Below are 19,226 nucleotides of genomic sequence, written 5' to 3'. Positions count from 1 at the left end.
TTCTCGAGCGCAAAATGCGGATTCTCAGACCCCCAAATGCGCCAATTTTGCTTTCTGACGAACCCATCCAAATGGAAGTACCCTTCGTCGCTAAACCAAGCCATACCGCGCGTACTAATTAAGATCGTGCCCCGCGGCGAACCGTGCAATTTGAACTTCCTAACGCAAACCGTTCAGAAATTATGACGATTTTATTTCATAACTGTCACCATGTGTGTATAGATCACTGAGACAATAGTTGCAAAGGATGCGTTTGTCACAGGCGTTAACACATTCACATTCTGTTTTATTGTAACATCAATATGCCTTGAGTGCCGACACGAGCTTGCTTACCAAAATTTGGTGATGACAAGCGCTGGGGTACTGAAGAAGAAGAAGTCTGTCTACCATTATTCTGTTTGCCCGAAAGCAATAACTAAAACCTCAGAAACTGACTCTCAAATAATTGCTAATACAGTCTGCATATGACTGTGTTCTTTAATTGCACTGTGTGGTTCGTACAAAATAAGCTGTGTCACGACGAGTTTGTAAAATGTAAATGCGTCGTATCTGTGGACTGCATCCTTTTTTTCCTTTGACTTGTTTCAGTATCGCATACTGTTTAGGTTTTTATGTTGGTAAGGCCAAGTAGCGCTGTGCATGAAAATCGCTGACTGCGCTGTGTGCAGTCTGTGGCTGATTGGACTCGTTGTTGGAATATTCGCTAGTGTAGTGCTGTGCCGTTGGATGTGAACAGCGCGTAGCGTTGCGCAGTTGAAGGTGGGTGGATGTGGGAGGAGAGAGTTTTGAGAGGTTACTATGAGCGGACGATCTGGAAGTGTGTCCGTCAGGAAAAGGAAATTTGTAAAAATGGATGTCATGAACTGATATATATATATATATATATATATATATATATATATATATATATATATATATATATTAAGACTTTTGAGCACAAAAAAATCTTTCATTCGCTAACTATGCCTATCAGCAGTTAGTGCCTTCAGTAGTTAGAATCTTTTATTTAGCTGGCAGTATTGGTGCTCGCTGCATTGTAGTATTTCGAGTAACGAAGATTTCAGTAAGGTAAGTGATTCATGAAAGCTATAGGTTACTGTTAGTCAGGGCCATTCTTTTGTAAGGATCATTGAAAGTCAGATTGCGTTGCGCTAAAAATATTGTGTGTCTGTTTGGTGATGATAGGAATAACTAAACAGAGAACTGTCTGAGTACGTTCAGTTTTACTCAGCTGTTTGAAAATTAAATAACGTAAGAGTTTTTCCAGCACTGTCATTCTTTACACACAAAGGGTAAGTTTCAATACCTCATCAGGTAACATTGTCGTGGCATGACCTCTGCTTAAGGGTATTCCTTCTTAGTGTCTGCCGCGGCCTAAGGAAACTTAATACTTCTCTGTTGGAAGCTTTTGTTGACTCCAGGATCCTTAGCAAGCGCCCAACTCCAATGCTCAAAAGCATCCATCTGTCTCTACGTGTCTGTTCTCGCTGTCGAACTTAAGACATGCGTATGCTGAAACTGTAGAGAAAATATTAACTTGTCTGCATTAGATATGAAGGATGACGATTTCGTTTATTTGTGTACTATTCACTTGTCCTACTGCATTTCGACCTACTCCCCATACTAGTTTATCATTCAACCGAGAAACAGAATATAACTTAGATTTCAAAGTTACAATCTAGATTTGGAAGGTAATTTATAACACACGTGTACAGTGGTGAAACTCCGCTGTACTGATCGAGGCCAAGAGATCCCGAGTTCGAGTCTCGGTCCGGCACACAGTTTTAATCTGTCAGGAAGTTTCATATCAGCGTACACTCCGCTGCTGAGTGAAAATCTCATTCTGTTGCGTTATAGGTTGATCATACACTCATCAGCCAGAACATTATGACCACAGACCTAATAACCGGTATGTGCACTGTTGAGACGGATAAAAGTGGCAGCGCGTCGTGGCACGAAGGCAATGAGGCCTTGGTAGGTGGCTGCAGGGAGTGGCACCAAATCTGCACACACAAGTAATCTGATTTGCGTAAGTTCCTGGGAGGTGGGCGATGAGCTCTGACGCCATGTTCAGCTACATCGAAGACGTGTTCGATCAGGTTCAAATCTGGCGAGTTGGGGGGTGGGGGACCAGCACATCAATTAGACCTAGCCACTGTGTTCCTCGAATCACTCCATCACACTTCTGACCTTGTGAAATGGCGCATTCTCTTGATGAAAAATGCCACTGCCGTCGGGGAACATGATCGTCATGAAGGGGTGTACGTGATCTGCAACCAGTGTAGGCTACTCCTTGGCCCTCACGGTGCCTTGCACACGCTCCACTGCATCCACGGATACCCACGTGAATGTCCCCCAGAGCATAATGGAGCCGACGCCAGCTTGTCTCCATGCTGCAATACAGGTGTCGAGAAGCTGTTCCTCTGGAAGACAACGGATTCGCTCCCTCCCATCGGTGAGATGAAGAAGTATCGGGAGTCATCAGACCATGCCACGCTCTGCCAGTGCTCCAGCGTCCGGTGTCGATGGTCACATACCCATTCCAGTCGTAGTTACTGATGTCGTGGTGTTAACATTGGGACATACATTGACCGTCGGCTGCGGAGGCCCATCGTTTGGTGTGTTCGATGCACTGTGTGTTCAGACACGTTTGTAGCCTGCTCAGCATTGAAGTCTGATGTTAGATCCGCCACAGTTCCCCGTCTTTTCTGTTTTATCAGTCTGCCCAGCCTAAGACGTCCGACATCTGTAACGAGGGGTGGTAGCCTTTATCGGCCGCGGTCCGTTAGTATACGTCGGACCCGCGTGTCGCCACTATCAGTGATTGCAGACCGAGCGCCGCCACACGGCAGGTCTAGTCTAGACTCCCTAGCACTCGCCCCAGTTCTAAAGCCGACTTTGCTAGCGTTGGTTCACTGCCTACATACGCTCTCATTTGCAGAGACGAGCCTTTAGCTAAGTCATTTGCTACGACCTAGCAAGGCGCCATATTCAGTTACCATAAGAATGTATTCTGAACAGATATTGTGAATGATGTGCCGTCAAGAGCGACGTTCATCATTAATGGTTTAAGTTAAGTATCAAACTAATTACGTCCGTTTTCTGAATTCTAATTCCTTGCCATGTTCCAGACCTCGCGTCAGTATGGTCCTTCCCTCCTCACGCCAGCCTGCATCAGATAAAACGCGTGCATTTCGGCATTCACTAGCAACACGGTGTTGGCACTTCTGCCAACACAACACTCACCACAGCATTCCTCGAACACCCGACAAGTCGTGCAGTTTCCGAAACGCTCGTGCAGAGCCTCCTGGCCATCACAACGTGCCCTCGACCAAACTCGGATAGATCGCGCCTTCCCCATTCTACAAACGGACGGCGCTCTCATCGATACCACTTGCACCGTCGTCTGTCTGACTAGCAGTCACTACTCGGCAAGCGACGCTGCTACTCCCACGTCGGGTTTGTATCGATAGTAGGTCAGTAGACTTAGTGTTCTGGCTGATCAGTGTATGAGTACAGAGACAGACATGTACGCTGTCGTAGACTAATTCCAGGTTATCAGAAATAACGTGGAAATAAAATCCTAAAGCTACATAATTTATCTCAAAGGTTTTCAGGATTCCGTGCATGTGTGGGTAAAACGTCTGTCTGCCCGACTGTTAAAAATCTCAAGAAAAGTTAGACGTAGCAAGCTGAAATTTATGTCACATACTGAGAGCTATGGTCCTTTGGCGGGTTAAAAGGCTAAAGCTTCTAACTCAATGCAGTCAAAAGATACAGCCATTTATGTCACATATTTTAGCACTACTCGCAAATTCATTCATCAAAACCTGTAGGGGACTTCCCATTGGCCCAGAATCATGAAATTTGGGAAAAAGGAAGGCTGCACAGTACAACCGAAGGAAACAATCCGGAAACTGTGTATTTGTAATTATATCACAAGAAAAAAAACACCTCTTTTGTGATTTGTTATCCGACGCCAAACTTAAGATTAAAACAATCAGTAGTTCTGCAGTTAGTTTGACTGGGTGGCAATGGTGCGGTCAAACACGTTATTGCTCTTATGACGCATTTCGGAACTAATCCATTATCAGATATCCAGGAGCGATTTCTGCACACGACAGGGTGACAGTTATTGAACTATACGAAATAAAATCGTCGTAACTGCTGAGCGGTTTGCGTTAGGACGTTCAGACTGCACGGTTGGCCGCGGGGCATGATGGAATTAGTACGCGCATTGCTGTTTGGTTTAGTGACAAAGCCCATTTTCATTTGGATGGGTTCGTCAATGAGAAAAATTGGCGCATTTGGGGAACTGAGAATCCGCATTTCGCGATCAGTAGTCTCCTAACCCTCAACATGTGACTGTGTGGTGTGCAATCTTCAGTCACGGAATAATCGGTGCGATATTCCTTGATGACACGGTGACTACCGAACGGTAAGTGAAGGTTTTGGAAGATGATTTCATCCCCGTTAAACAAAGTGACCCTGATTTCGGCAAGATGTGGATCATGCAAGACGGAGTTCCACTCCATCGAAGCAGGAGAGTGTGTGAAGCCCTGGAGGAGCACTTTCAAAAATGGTTCAAATGGCTCTGAGCACTATGGGACTTAACATCTGAGGTCACCAGTCCCCTAGAACATAGAACTACTTAAACCTAACTAACCTAAGGACATCACACACATCCATTCCCGGGGCAGGATTATAACCTGCGGCGGTTCTAGACTGTAGAGCCTAGAACCTCTCGGCCACAGCGGCCGGCGAGGAGCGCTTTGGAGGCCACTGGCATGGGCCTCAATTGGCCGCCATATTCTCCAGATCTGAACACATGCGACTCATTTTTGTGTGTATATATTTATGACGAGGTGTACAGCAATAACCCAAAAACCATTGCTGAGCTGCAAACAGCAATTCAGGAAGTCATCGACAGCATCGATGTTCAGACGCTTCAACGGGTCATGCAGAATTTCGCTATTCGTCTGCGCCATATCATTGCCAATGATGGCAGGATTATCGAACATGTCATAACTTGAATCCGAATATGTTAGTGACGTCTTAGTGACGTTTACATATTGAATAAAGTGTGTGCACACTGTAGTTTGTAAATAATTTACGTTTTTTTTAACACAGTTCAATGATTGTCGTCCTGTAGATGTGGCGTGTGATGTTGTATGTGAAACAAATATTCACAGACTGGTCTGCGAAAGTTTGTTTCAAATACAACTTGAAAACTCGTATCAACGTGCAGTAATCGCTCCTGAATATCTGATGATGCCTTATGAGGCATAGTCATTCCTTGTCTGATATTTGACTTTCACCGTTGCGTCCCCGTCAGCCTCAATGGAAAACTACTCATGATTATAAAAATGGTCGCCTGCATCCTGCGCGACTTTACGTCACATTTTTATGATTGAAATCAGAACATTCCCGAAAAACTTGGAATGCCAGAGACTGATATGTTGCCGGTATTAATAACAGGCAAAAGTGGTCGAGATCTCGATTCCCGGAATGGATGAAGTGTCCACCTGCTTAACTACCTTTGTACATAACCCCTCAGTGTGTGAGTTCTATTCACATGTGCCAAGCTTTTGTTGCTGCTTCACTTTTCGTCTGTCCTATTAATCGAATTGCATTCAGTATCCCCCCTTTCCAACCAGTTTTTTCTCGTGGAAACCATGCTCCGATCTAAATCTGCTTAGCGTCTTAATTCTCTCATATGTCTCCTTCAATTTCTACCCATAACAGGGAAAATATCGCAGCTGCGAAAATTGGGTAAAGTCGAGCTCGGTTCCGCTAAACGAGACAATGTTTCCGAGAATGGCACGCGCTAACTAGCTTAGCGTTGACCTGCCAGATAATGCGATGTCACCCACGCGTTTAGAAATGTCACTGATCTCTCCGAACAAAAGTGAAAAAGCTTTTGGTGCAGGATATTTCCGAATAAATGTAGTTTCTGATTCCATGGAGGCAGCAGGTAGCGCGAAGTGGCTACGCTTCTGTGCGCGTGTCGTATTCCATTACTTGTCGTCGAAAACAGAGTGATGAAATATGGCACTGAAGTGGGACGGATAGTAGGGTTTCTGTGTCACGAGCACTGGTCCAGACAAGTTCACTGGTTATAGGCCCAACTCGGCGAAGGTTAACTGAAAGAGAAAAGTGCCAAATGTCAGGCAGAGAAAACATCGTTTAATATCGTTTCCACAGTCCGCCATCTTTGTAAATGAATAACATTTAAGCGGAGTCCGCCCATTTCTTTAAGGGAGTCAAGGACCCGTGTAGCGAAGTCGGCGGGCGATTCACGCTTGCTGGTTCACTCCGCAAACGCGTAGCCATGTAACTGCATGTTCTCATTTTGTTACCAAATCTTAGGCGACTTGTTAGCACACTGTGAATGCCAGTCGTCTGGTGTGACATCACGTGTCGATACGTATAACGGTACCTTTCAAAGTTACTGTAGACGCAAACATTTTTTCAACGTTTGGTGATCTAAATTATAAAGGTCGTCTGCTACACATCACCAACACGTATCTCTTTTGTTATAAGGAAATATGCAACAGGAATGAGGCAGTACGGAAGAATAATTCTTCCGTAATTCACGTATGACAATAGAGACGCTTTCGGGTACTGTTCTCGACAGGAGAAGTAGAATAAGCGTCGAAAACAGGGAGATAAATAATCTTCGAAGAGCTACGATCGATATCGTTCATTCTGATCCGTCATTAAGCTCTGGAGTACACCTCCTGCTTCCAGAATATTGTTCGTGTTGCCACAGGTTTTGCGTTGCCACTATGTTCAGCAAAAAGTATCGCCCTATTTTTCGATTGGTGAGAAGTGACTGTTTCACTTACTAGATGGAGAAACACATAGAACATTGACAATAGTTGTTTTTACCTATATTTACTAAATTACCCTCTTTACTCCCGACATAGGACGGTTATCAAAGCCTTTGTTAATGAAGGCGATATTAACGGAGCTACTCTTTACTGCCGGCCGCAGTGACCGAGCGGTCCTAGGCGCTTCAGTCTGGAACCGCGCGACCGCTACGGTCGCGGATTCGAATCCTGCCTCGGGCATGGATGTGTGTGATATCCTTAGGTTAGTTAGGTTCTAAGTGCTAGGGGACTGATGACCTCAGATGTTAAGTCCCATAGTGCTCAGAGCCATTTTTGAATCTTTACTGTAAACAGTACGGTTCATTATGACGAAGTGTTGTAATTGTGCAGAGGCCTTTAACAGCTAAGTGAGTGGAGAGGAAATCCTCAAGGAATGCAAATTTCTTATGTATAAAAAAAAAGTAGATAAAATGAAGTAAAAGAGATTGCAATAACTAGAGGGGAATAACTGTTCTTTCCTCTGTGGCTACAACTGTTAACACGAGTAATGAAGCAAAGAATACAATAATAGGCAGAAGATTTTGAAGAGTAAAGTGGATTTAAGGTTAGTAGACAAGCGTAGACAATATATCGATGATATGGGACAGCAACCTCGTATGTCAAAAAATTCAGTTTCACAGGAGAGTTAAAAATAATATTATTATCATGAAGATAACAAGCACATGTAAAATTCTGTCATTATAATACATTTCACTAATAAAATATGAGATGAAAAAATATTGGAAAATAAATTTCACGCCAAGTAGTAATTAAATAAATTGACATACGGTGTTACTGAATGAACAAACTGACATGGGACGTTTAAGTCCAATACTATAGATATTCTGTCTCAAAGGGCTTGCAGGAAAGTAATAGGAAACAGAAAAGAGATGCATACAGTATTTATTCGTGTGAAGAACTCGTAGGACAGTGTGCCAATTATAAACATATGGTAATCAATGAAAGACAAAAAAGTTTCTGCGGTTTATGTAAATCCAGTCAAGCAACCATGTAAGGATATCAGTAACTAATGTCGAAATAGGGCGGAAGAGTCGACAGTGAACAAGGGACTGAAACAAGGTTGTTGTATCTCTCCTACGTTGTTCGATGTATACTGGTGTCCAAAAGCAACAAACTGAAATTTTGCAATGTTGCATTTATTTTGCCACAAAACAGAGTAAACAGGTGATAGTAAAGCAGAAACGAAGAACATAGAACGTAAACGATTGCAACAAGTATAACAAAAAGTCAAATGTTTCAAATGGCTCTAAGCACTATGGGACTTAACATCTGAGGTCATCAGTCCCCTAGACTACTTAAACCTACCTAACCTAAGGACATCACACACATCGATGCCCGAGGCAGGGTTCGAACCTGCAACCGTAGCAGCAGTGCGGTTCCGGTGTGAAGCGCCTAGAACTCTCGGCCACAGCGGCCGGCCATGCATAACAGTAGACAGAAATGTTCTTCGTTTTTTCCATCTTAACGGATTTGCACACACATTCAGACAACTGGTTAACATGCTCAGTATGGGATGTTACCATGCCTGGTTGCATTTCAGGCCTGACAACGACGGGGAAGGCTGTGAATGACGTTATTAGTCTCATGTTGAAGCGATAACGCCCATTCTTCCTGCACAGTTAGTTGGTCGCAAGTCGTCGAGAGTGGATGGTGGATGCTGACGTGATGCAACCCGTCTCCCTAGCGCATCGCAGACGTGCTCTATGGGATTCAAATCGGGAGAGCGAGCAGGCCACGCAGTACGTGCAATATCTCTCGTTTCCAAGATAACATCAACCACCCCCGCCCTCTATGAGGTCGATCAGTACCGTCCATCAATACGAAGTCTGGACCCACAGCACCTCGCAACAACCGCACATGAGATCCCAAGCTCTCGACGTGATACCTGACACCATTTAAACCTTGCCGATTTACCCTTAGCCGGCCGCGGTGGTCTCGCGGTTCTAGGCGCTCAGTCCGGAACCGCGGGACCGCTGCGGTCGCAGGTTCGAATCCTTCCTTGGTCATGGATGTGTGTGATGTCCTTAGAGTAGGTTGGTTTAAGTAGTTCTGAGTTCTAGGGGACTGATGACCACAGATGTTAAGTCCCATAGTGCTCAGAGCCATTTGAACCATTTTTTTTTAATTTACCCTTGAAGAGGTGTTCGAGTGGTCAACATTATCCCTGTCCAAACCTTTACGGACCTCGATATCGGTCTCTTTCCACAATTTTTCGATTCCGAAATCGTGTTTTCGCGTTCCCTGCGGGTGCTAATGCGTCGAGAATCACTCTCCAGTCCAAACGGGGACTCGTCAGCGTAAAGAACATTCCCTCACTGTTCGATCGTCCAGGTGGCATGTTCATGACTCCGCCCTAGACGTTCCCTTCTGTGAAGATGCATCAGAGGTACACAGAGGAACAGTCAGCTACTCTGTCGAAAGCTACTGTACACCGTTTGTCTCGACACAACACGTACAGGTGTTGCTACGAGGTCAGATGCCAGTTGCCGTTCTGTACTAAGGTGGCACCGTTGTGCCCTTACGGCCAAGTAACGGGCCTCTCCTTTTGATATCGTACGTAGTCTGCCCTACCGTGGTCTTTGGGATGCAGTTTCCGTCTGTGTCAACTGTCGCCTCATCCAGGAAACAAGAGAACGATTCACATTAAGGCATCGGGCCACATCAGTTTTCTACCGTCCTGCATCCGTCGTTCCTATCGCTCTCCACCACATACGGTTTGGTAGGCGTCTTCTTTGTGCCATACTGCAACCTCTGTGACTGTGTACACAACGAGTGTGGATGTGGGATTACCCAGCAAACACTACCCCGTTCGATAGGTGCCCCGACGTTACCGATGACGCGGTTGTCCATTGACCAAAATGCCATCTTCCGTGAAGTGCGCGATTGTGTCGACATCTGTTGACATTTTGTATGATTATTCCGTGAATTAGACAGAACACGGGGAAATAGCGGTTTGTTGCTTGCACTGGAATTCCAGTGCACATGGATTTATACTGCACTTTCGTACGAAATATTTTAAAACAGGGTTCCATACACAGCGCCACACAGCACTGTTCGTACTGACAACGTGTCTCCTTGCGAGATGCTTTCCCACTTTCTTCCTCTGATTTTGAAAAACATACATAACATACACAGGAGGCACATTTTTTGCTTGTGGGCTGGACTGTATGGCCGTGCGGTTCTGGGCGCTTCGGTCTGGAACCGCATGACCGCTATAGTCGCAGGTTCGAATCCTGCCTCGGGCATCGATGTGTGTGATGTCCTTAGGTTAGTTAGGTTTAAGTAGTTCTAAGTTCTAGGAGACTGATGACCACAGATGTTAAGTCCCATAGTGCTCAGAGCCATTTGTGGTAAGCGTTACAGAAAATGTCTGTGTATCAGTCACCGTGCGTGTCTGCTTTGGTTACATGGAGCTGTTGGCATTTTCCTTGTCTGAAATGAACCGATGAAGAAACAGTTTCCGCTACCATTTTACAGTCCTATGCCTGAGCACATTGTACTGCAGTCGCCTTCAAAGACAACTGTGACGTTCAAACCATCTTCACTATTTAGAGCGTCGACACTAGTACAAAATCCAGCAGATCGTCAATCTCTTCCTCAGGTAAACCACGGCGCTCCATTCCTCTAACAAAGAATGCCAATAACGTGCTCTGTCCGCAGGCGAAAACAGTGATTCATAAAGAATGAAAAACCCTTAAAACAAGACGCACATTCATGTCATTTATCCGTGGAACGATTTCTTTACAGACGAATGGAAAAACTGGTAGAAGTCGACATCGCAGAAGGTCAGTTCCGTGGAAATGTAGGAACACACGAGGCAGTAATGACCTTAAGACTTATCTTAGAAGGTTAAGGAAAGGAAAACCTAAGTTTATAGCATTTGTAGACTTAGTGAAGGCTTTTGACAATGCTGGGTTGTAGTCTATCCTGATGTTATTCAATCTATACATTGAACAAGAAGTAAAGGAAACCGAAGAAAAATTTGAAGTAGAATTTAAAATCTAAGGAGAAGAAATAAAAACCTTGAGATTTGCCGATGACATTGTAATTCTGTCGGAGAGAGCAAAGGAATTGGAAAAACAGTTGAACAGAACGGACAGTGTCTTGAAAGAACGATATAAGGAGAGCATCAACAAAAGCAAGATGAGGTCAATGGAATGTAGTCGAATTAAATCAGGTGATGCTGAGGTAATTGGATTAGGAAATGAGATACTTAAAGTAGTAGATGAGTTTAGTTATCTGGGCAGCAAAATAACTTATGATGGTCGAAGTAGAGCGGATATAAAATGTAGAATGTCAATGCAAGGAAAGTGTTTCGGAGTAAGAGCAATTTATTAACATCGAGAATAGGCCTAGACGCTTCTTTACTCCTAAGCTTAGTTTAAAATTGTCGCAATAGGAAAATGTGATTATAGTGCCTGTGATGTGGGAAAAGACTTAGTGCTATTAATAGACAACTCTGCAAAACTTAAGGACCAGACAGATAATGTACCATACCAATTCAACATGACCAAAAGTCATCATTTGGATGCCTTTACAGGGGGAAAATTATCGGGAGTCTGGACGAAGTGTGCCGTCTGCACTGCAGGAATCTGTTATTGCCCACAGCATTGTTTTACGTACATCGGGAGCGTTCCAACCCACAGACTCTGCTGCACAAAGAGAGGAAATAATGGGCCCCATCAACTACAGCAGCAGATGAACGCTGCGCTGTGCAACATACAAGAAGAGACCCTTGTCAAAGAACGGGTGGAATTGAAACAACATTCAACAGGACTGCAATGTATTCAATCTTACGCTCCACAGTGCCACAACGAATGCATGGGTGTGGGCTCTTTGCCTGAGACCAGCACGATGTGTTCCGTTGACAGCCGTACATCGGCAGCGCTGTTTGCGTTGGTACCAGGGACGTAGGGTCTGGACGAAAGAGAACTGGCGTTGTGATTTCTTCTCGGATGAGAACAGATTCAGGCTGAGCAGTGATTCCGGATGTACCCTCACATGGCGGGAGATGGTAACACGTAATCCACCAAGGAACATTGTTGAATATGGTCGGTTTGTTGATCCAGATGTTACGGCGCGAGGAGCATGTGTGGTCGTACTGACCTGCAAATCTTTGAACAAGGAACACTCACTGGTCAAAGTTATTGTGACGTTGTACTCCTTCACCATTTTCATTTTTTCACAGCGCATTTGGCTTTGACTTCGTTTTTAGGACGCTCATGCGGACCAGCTTTTCAAACGAGAGGATATCCACGACTTAAAACCCATCAAGCACGAGTGGGATACCCTGGGCAGACGCATTACAGCATCTCCGCATGCACCAACGACCATCAATCATTATTAGAGTAGATGTACCAAATATTCTTCTTCTTTGCTACTGCCTTCGTCCTGCACTGTATGCAAGGTTGGCAGAGAGTTACGTACGGATTTGGCAAGGTAAATTGTAAATGGGTGGCGGGATGCCCTTCCTGCCGCCACCCCACACCCCCTGGGACGGAATAGTGTACCCCAGCTGTCTGCATCTAGTGTAAACCATCAAAGAGTGCGAACATGTTTCAAATCCCTGCGAGGCGTGTAACTGAGGACCAGCCCGGTATTCACCTAGTGGGATGGGGAAAATCGCCTAAAAACCACATCCAGGCTGGCCGGTACAACGGACCTCGTCGGTAATGCGCCGGGCGGATTCGATCCGGGGCCGACGCGCCTACCCGAGTCCAGGAAGCAGAGTATTAGCGCTCTCGGCTAACCTGGCTGTTAGTTACGACGTGACAGCAGTTTGACAGTTTGACAGTTCCCCTCTTACGACGCTATATGTTCACAAAGAGTGTGCAGATGAACAGCGATATTTTGTTTATTAACTTGAATTTGTGGCGATTGTCTTCGGTTGTTGCATATGTTAGTTCCGATTTATCGATTTGCCTGTTCTTGTAGAACATATTCCAGTTGGTAAAATAATATTGGTGTTCATCTGCACAATATTTGTGAACATATAGCATCGTAAGAGTGGAACTGTCAAACTGCTGTTACGTCGTAACTAACATTTTATTTTCGACATCTTAACGTCATTTACCATCTTATTAAAGCAGCGACAGCTATAAAACAGTCCACTAACGACGTAATACGGATGTCACATCAATCCAGAGGCGAATACAACACAGCTACTGTAGTATAAATGACAATTGTGGTATCGATAGCAGCGATGCCACCGCGTAGGTGCAAGTACTTAAGTTGGCACCACAAGACACCAACGATAGTACCCTCTAGCAGGCGCTGTGCAGATCTATGAGCTCTGCTCCAGATTATGCCCATTTCATCAAGTGCAGACAGCCAGGAAACATCGCGTCAGCTTAGTTTGCTGTTGAGACTTTGTATCAGTTACGATGGGTCTACGACGTCGCACCTACGTGCTCATCACCTAGAGTTATGTAATACGTTTGCATATGATTATACACTACTAAAGGTGCTTTAACTGTATTTGCAGTACCGACGTGTCTTACCTTTCCCTGCTCCTACTCACTTCCTACATTCGGCCAACCATTCAATTTTCAGGAGCAGACCCAATCGCCGCCTTCCAGGCGGGATACAAAAACAATTGCATCGATACCTGTTCTCACCAATACAGTAATTCCAGGTACTTGAGTCCAAAGCTCGTGGTCGTGCGGTAGCGTTCTTGCTTCCCACGCCCGGGTTCCCGGGTTCGATTCCCGGCAGGGTCATGGATTTTCTCTGCCTCGTGATAACTGGGTGTTGTGTGATGTCCTTACGGTTAGTTAGGTTTAAGTAGTTCTAAGTTCTAGGGGACTGATGACCATAGATGTTAGGTCACAGACTGCTCAGAACCATTTGAACCAGGTACTTGAAAATGGCGACAAAGCAAAACCAGTCTGTCGTAAATAAACATTACTTATTATAAGCAGCTATTTGGTACACCTACTCTAATAATTATGTCGCTATCAGACATACATTATGCTGCTGGCCCAACAAAAGAAAAATGGTCGACCATCAATCAGTTCTCAGATACACAGGAGGAGGAATGGAGGCACCACCATAAGAACTGCTTACCAACCTTCTGGTGAGCATGGTAGCACCTTGTAGGGCACGCCCTGCTGTGGTAATCACGCTCGCTATCCCGGCTTTTGGAATGTCCAGGACACCATCATAAATCGTGGTGAATGCAGTAAAATTATTAAACTTCCTAGCAGATTAGAACTGTCTGCCAGACCGAGACGCAAACTCTGGACCTTTGCCCTTCGTGGGCAAGTTCTCTACCCAAGCTGTGAGGACGGAGCGTGAGTCGTGCTTGGGTAGCTCAGTTGGTACAGCGTTTTCCAGTGAAAGGCAAAGGTCCCGAGTTCGAGTCTCGGTCCGGCACACAGTTTTAATCTGCCAGGAAGTTTCGTAGCCGGCCGCGGTGGTCTCGCGGTTCTAGGCGCGCAGTCCGGAACCGTGCGACTGCTATGGACGCAGGTTCGAATCCTGCCTCGAGCATGGATGTGTGTGATGTCCTTAGGTTAGTTAGGTATAAGTAGTTCTAAGTTCTAGGAGACTGATGACCACAGCAGTTGAGTCCCATAGCGCTCAGAGCCATTTGAACCATTTTTTTTTAATTTTCGTATCAGCGCACACTCCGCTGCAGAGTGAAAACCTCATTCAGTAAAATTATCTTTCGATAAGTCATTCCTCTTCGTCTCATTGAGTATTTCTTTCAGTTACTATCTGTTCTTTATATATATGATACAACTTTCATCCACCTATGTTGCTTGGCAGTAACACGTCTTGCGAAATGTACTTTCGTACTTGAGTTTTGCACACCATCGTATTTTAGTTTCCCCCAGACTCAACAATTAGATAGTCGATATATATATTTAAATAAGAACACCGTGAGTTCATTGTCCCAGGAAGGGGAAACTTTATTGACACATTCCTGGGGTCAGATACATCACATGATCACACTGACAGAACCACAGGCACATAGACACAGGCAATAGAGCATGCACAATGTCGGCACTAGTACGGTGTATATCCACCTTTCGCAGCAATGCAGGCTGCTATTCTCCCATGGAGACGATCGTAGAGATGCTGGATGTAGTCCTGTGGAACGGCTTGCCATGCCATTTCCACCTGGAGCCTCAGTTGGACCAGCGTTCGTGGTGGACGTGCAGACCGCGTGAGACGACGCTTCATCCAGTCCCAAACATGCTCAATGGGGGACAGATCCGGAGATCTTGCTGGCCAGGGTAGTTGACTTACACCTTCTAGAGCACGTTGGGTGGCACGGGATTTATGCGGACGTGCATTGTCCTGTTGGAACAGCAAGTTCCCTTGCCGGTCTAGGAATGGTAGAACGATGGGTTCGATGACGGTTTGGATGTACCGTGCACTATTCATTGTACGGCCAGTGTAGGAGATCGCTCCCCACACCATGATGCCGGGTGTTGGCCCTGTGTGCCTCGGTCGTATGCAGTCCTGATTGTGGCGCTCACCTGCAAGGCGCCAAACACGCATACGACCATCATTGGCACCAAGGCAGAAGCGACTCTCATCGCTGAAGACGACACGTCTCCATTCGTCCCTCCATTCACGCCTGTCGCGACACCACTGGAGGCGGGCTGCACGATGTTGGGGCGTGAGCGGAAGACGGCCTAACGGTGTGCGGGACCGTAGCCCAGCTTCATGGAGACGTTTGCGAATGGTCCTCGCCGATACCCCAGGAGCAACAGTGTCCCTAATTTGCTGGGAAGTGGCGGTGCGGTCCCCTATGGCACTGCGTAGGATCCTACGGTGTTGGCGTGCATCCGTGCGTCGCTGCGGTCCGGTCCCAGGTCGACGGGCACGTGCACCTTCCGCCGACCACTGGCGACAACATCGATGTACTGTGGAGACCTCACGCCCACGTGTTGAGCAATTCGGCGGTACGTCCACCCGGCCTCCCGCATGCCCGCTATACGCCCTCGCCCAAAGTCCGTCAACTGCACATACGGTTCACGTCCACGCTGTCGCGGCATGCTACCAGTGTTAGAGACTGCGATGGAGCTCCGTATGCCACGGCAAACAGGCTGACACTGACGGCGGCGGTGCACAAATGCTGCGCAGCTAGCGCCATTCGACGGCCGACACCGCGGTTCCTGGTGTGTCCGCTGTGCCGTGCGTGTGATCATTGCTTGTACAGCCCTCTCGCAGTGTCCGGAGCAAGTATGGTGGGTCTGACACACCGGTGTCAGTGTGTTCTTTTTTCCATTTCCAGGAGTATATATATATATATGTGTTACAAAAAGGTACGACCAAACTTTCAGGAAACATTCCTCGTACACAAAGAAAGAAAATATGCTATGTGGACATGTGTCCATGTGTCCGGAAACGCTTACTTTCCATGTTACAGCTCATTTTATTACTTCTCTTCAAATCACATTAATCATGGAATGGAAACACACAGCAACAGAACGTACCAGCGTGACTTCAAACACTTTGTTACAAGAAATGTTCAAAATGTCCTCCGATAGCGAGGATACATGCATCCACCCTCCGTCGCATGGACTCCCTGATGCGCTGATGCAGCCCTGGAGAATGGCGTATTGTATCACAGCCGTCCACAATACGAGCACGAAGAGTCTCTACATTTTGTACCGGGGTTGCATAGACAAGAGCTTTCAAATGCCCCCATAAATGAAAGTTAAGAGGGTTGATGTCAGGAGAGCGTGGAGGCTATGTAATTGGTCTGCCTCTACCAGTCCATCGGGCACCGAATCTGTTGTTGAGAAGCGTACGAACACTTCGACTGAAATGTGCAGGAGCTCCATCGTGCATGAACCAGATGTCGTGTCGTACTTGTAAAGGCACATCTTCTAGCAGCACAGGTAGAATATCCCGTATGAAATCATGATAACGTGCTCCATTGAGCGTAGGTGGGAGAACATACTGACGAAACTAAAATGAGCTCTAACATGGAAATTAAGCGTTTCCGGACACATGCCACATAACATCTTTTTTATATTTGTGTGTGAGGAATGTTTCCTGAATGTTTGGCCGTACCTTTTTTGTAATTAAAAAAACATGAATTCCATCTCCAGACATATTCCAATGTGTGATAAATCGCTAATTTTCTACGTGTCAAAGCTCCAGATTCGATGTTTTTGGGGACATATGGCGTTCTAGGATCCATTTTGGAAATCGACATCAGTGTAATTTATTAAAACAGAATCTCTGCGGATCGGCCAAGAAGTGCAGAAAAATCAGCAACGCTGGCTAAGCCTCGCTATTAGAGGGAGTCCCTGAGCCGATGCCACCGGCTAGAGACGTCCAGCAGTGAGTCAGCCTCTCCGCGTACGCTACGATCTGTTTGCCCCTGTTGTGACGTCAGAGTCGGTGTCACAGGCCGGCCGGCACAAAAAAATATCACGTTGCCCGGTTGTGCAACTGTTTTCGTCTGACGCAACGCAGCACGTGCTGGCATGGCAGACGTGACCAACGGCATCTGTCGCACCGAATCTCTATCTGCCATTGTCCGGCCCTTCCTTCCGGATATCTGTCGTTTACCGATCAGCGGGTGTCTTTGGCCCTTCACACGGAGCAATTGTCAACCTCGTGTGTCGCAGATTTGGAGTAATTTGAAGTTCAAGGGGAAACTCTGCAAAAGGAATTTTTGTAATCGTCGGTGTCGCATGGAGCTATGTGACCTCAATTCAGTAATGTGTACTCCTACATCTACATCTATAAGCATGGTCTGCAAGACACTATTCCGTGCATGATGGAGGCTTCCTTGTACCATTACTGTCCCATTTGCAAATGGAGCGAGGGAAAACGACTATCTCCATGCCTCCATAAGAACCCTAATTTCTCCATCTTATCTTCGCGGTCCTTACGTGAAATATAGATTGGCGGCAATACAATCGTTCCGCAAATGGCAGTTCTCTAAACTTTCTCAACAGTGCTCCACGAAGAAACGTTATTCCCTTCAGGAATTCCCATCTGAACTCACGAAGCATTTGCTTAGTACTCGCGTGTTGATACAACCAACCGGGAAGAAATGTAGCAACAAGCCTCTGAATTTCTTGACTGTCTCCCTGTAATCCGACCTGGTGGGCATCCCAAAAACTCGACCAGTACTCAAGAATGGGTCACACTAGTGTTCCATACCCTTTCTTCTCTTCAGATTAACCACACTTCCCTAAAATTCTCCAAATAAACCGAAATCGTCCATTCACGTCCGAATTTACGTTCTCGTGCCATTTCATATCGCTTTTAAACGACACGGCTAGATATTTAATCGTCGTGATTTTATCAAGCAGTACTCAAGCGACACTGTATTTGCACATTACCAGGTTGTTTCTCCTACTCCTGGTCCTGTTCATATGGAAGAAGGAGACACTGCCAGAAGAATGGAAATTGGATACAATATGCCCAATATACAAGAAGGAAAGCAAAATGGAATGTGGTAAATACAGAGGAATCAGCTTGTTGAATGTAACGTATAAGGTACTGTCGATCATTATCCTCAGAAAATTGCAACCATTCATGGAGAACAACATACAGGAGCACGAAGCTGGCTTTCGACCAAACCGATCGACAATAGATCACATTTTCACACTAAGACAATTGTTTGAAAAACACTGGGAATATGCTAAATATATCTACGGCCTGTTCGTCGATTTTCTTTGTGCATATGACAGCATCCATAGGAATAGCCTATAAAATGCAATGCGTGACTTCAGAATCCCTGAGAAGCCAGTGAGAATGGTGCTAGCTTGTACGGAAGGGTCAAAGGCAGCAGTACGTTTCCGAGGAGCCACATCAGAAACATTCGAGATTGAGACAGGCCTCAGACAAGGGGATGCTCTCTCATGTGCTGTGTTCAATGTCACCTTAGAGAAAATAATAAAAGAGTGTAGGCAACAGGAGGGGGCTGGAGTAGAGATGGGCGGTAGCTTCAATTGTCTCGCATATGCAGATGACATAGTACCATTAAGTGAATCAAAGCACGAGTTGAAAGGAATGAACCAGAAAATGGACAATTATGCACAGAAGGTAGGGCCCAAAGTGAATGAAGACAAAACAGAGTTAATGCAGTTAGGAAGAAGCCAAAAGCAGGAAGAATTTCTTGAGATAGATGAGAAGCGCAGAGCACACCAGTTCAAATACTTGAGTTCTTGGTTTACCACGGACAACAACATAAAACTGGACATCAAGGAAAGAACAGCAGTGGGAATGAAATGCGTTCATTCCCTCAGAGAGACGCTCGGCTCTAAATCGATGTCAGTGAACACTAAGATGAAAATCTACAACACAATAATATGCCCAGCAGTAATGTACCGTTCGGAAACATGGAGCATGACT

General features: G+C 45.7%; 1 protein-coding gene across 1 annotated transcript in view; it reads right to left on the bottom strand.

Moving 5' to 3' along the window:
- The window catches only part of LOC126354735 (uncharacterized), a 603,498-nt gene that overhangs the window by 279,139 nt on the left and 305,133 nt on the right, over positions 1-19,226 (bottom strand). The gene's annotated exons all lie outside the window — the stretch shown is intronic.

The sequence above is a fragment of the Schistocerca gregaria genome, chromosome 3 (genome assembly GCF_023897955.1).
Source record: "Schistocerca gregaria isolate iqSchGreg1 chromosome 3, iqSchGreg1.2, whole genome shotgun sequence".
Lineage (NCBI taxonomy): Eukaryota > Metazoa > Arthropoda > Insecta > Orthoptera > Acrididae > Schistocerca > Schistocerca gregaria.
The sequence above is the reverse complement of the archived record's forward strand: the minus strand, read 5'-3'. Positions and strand labels throughout refer to the sequence as shown.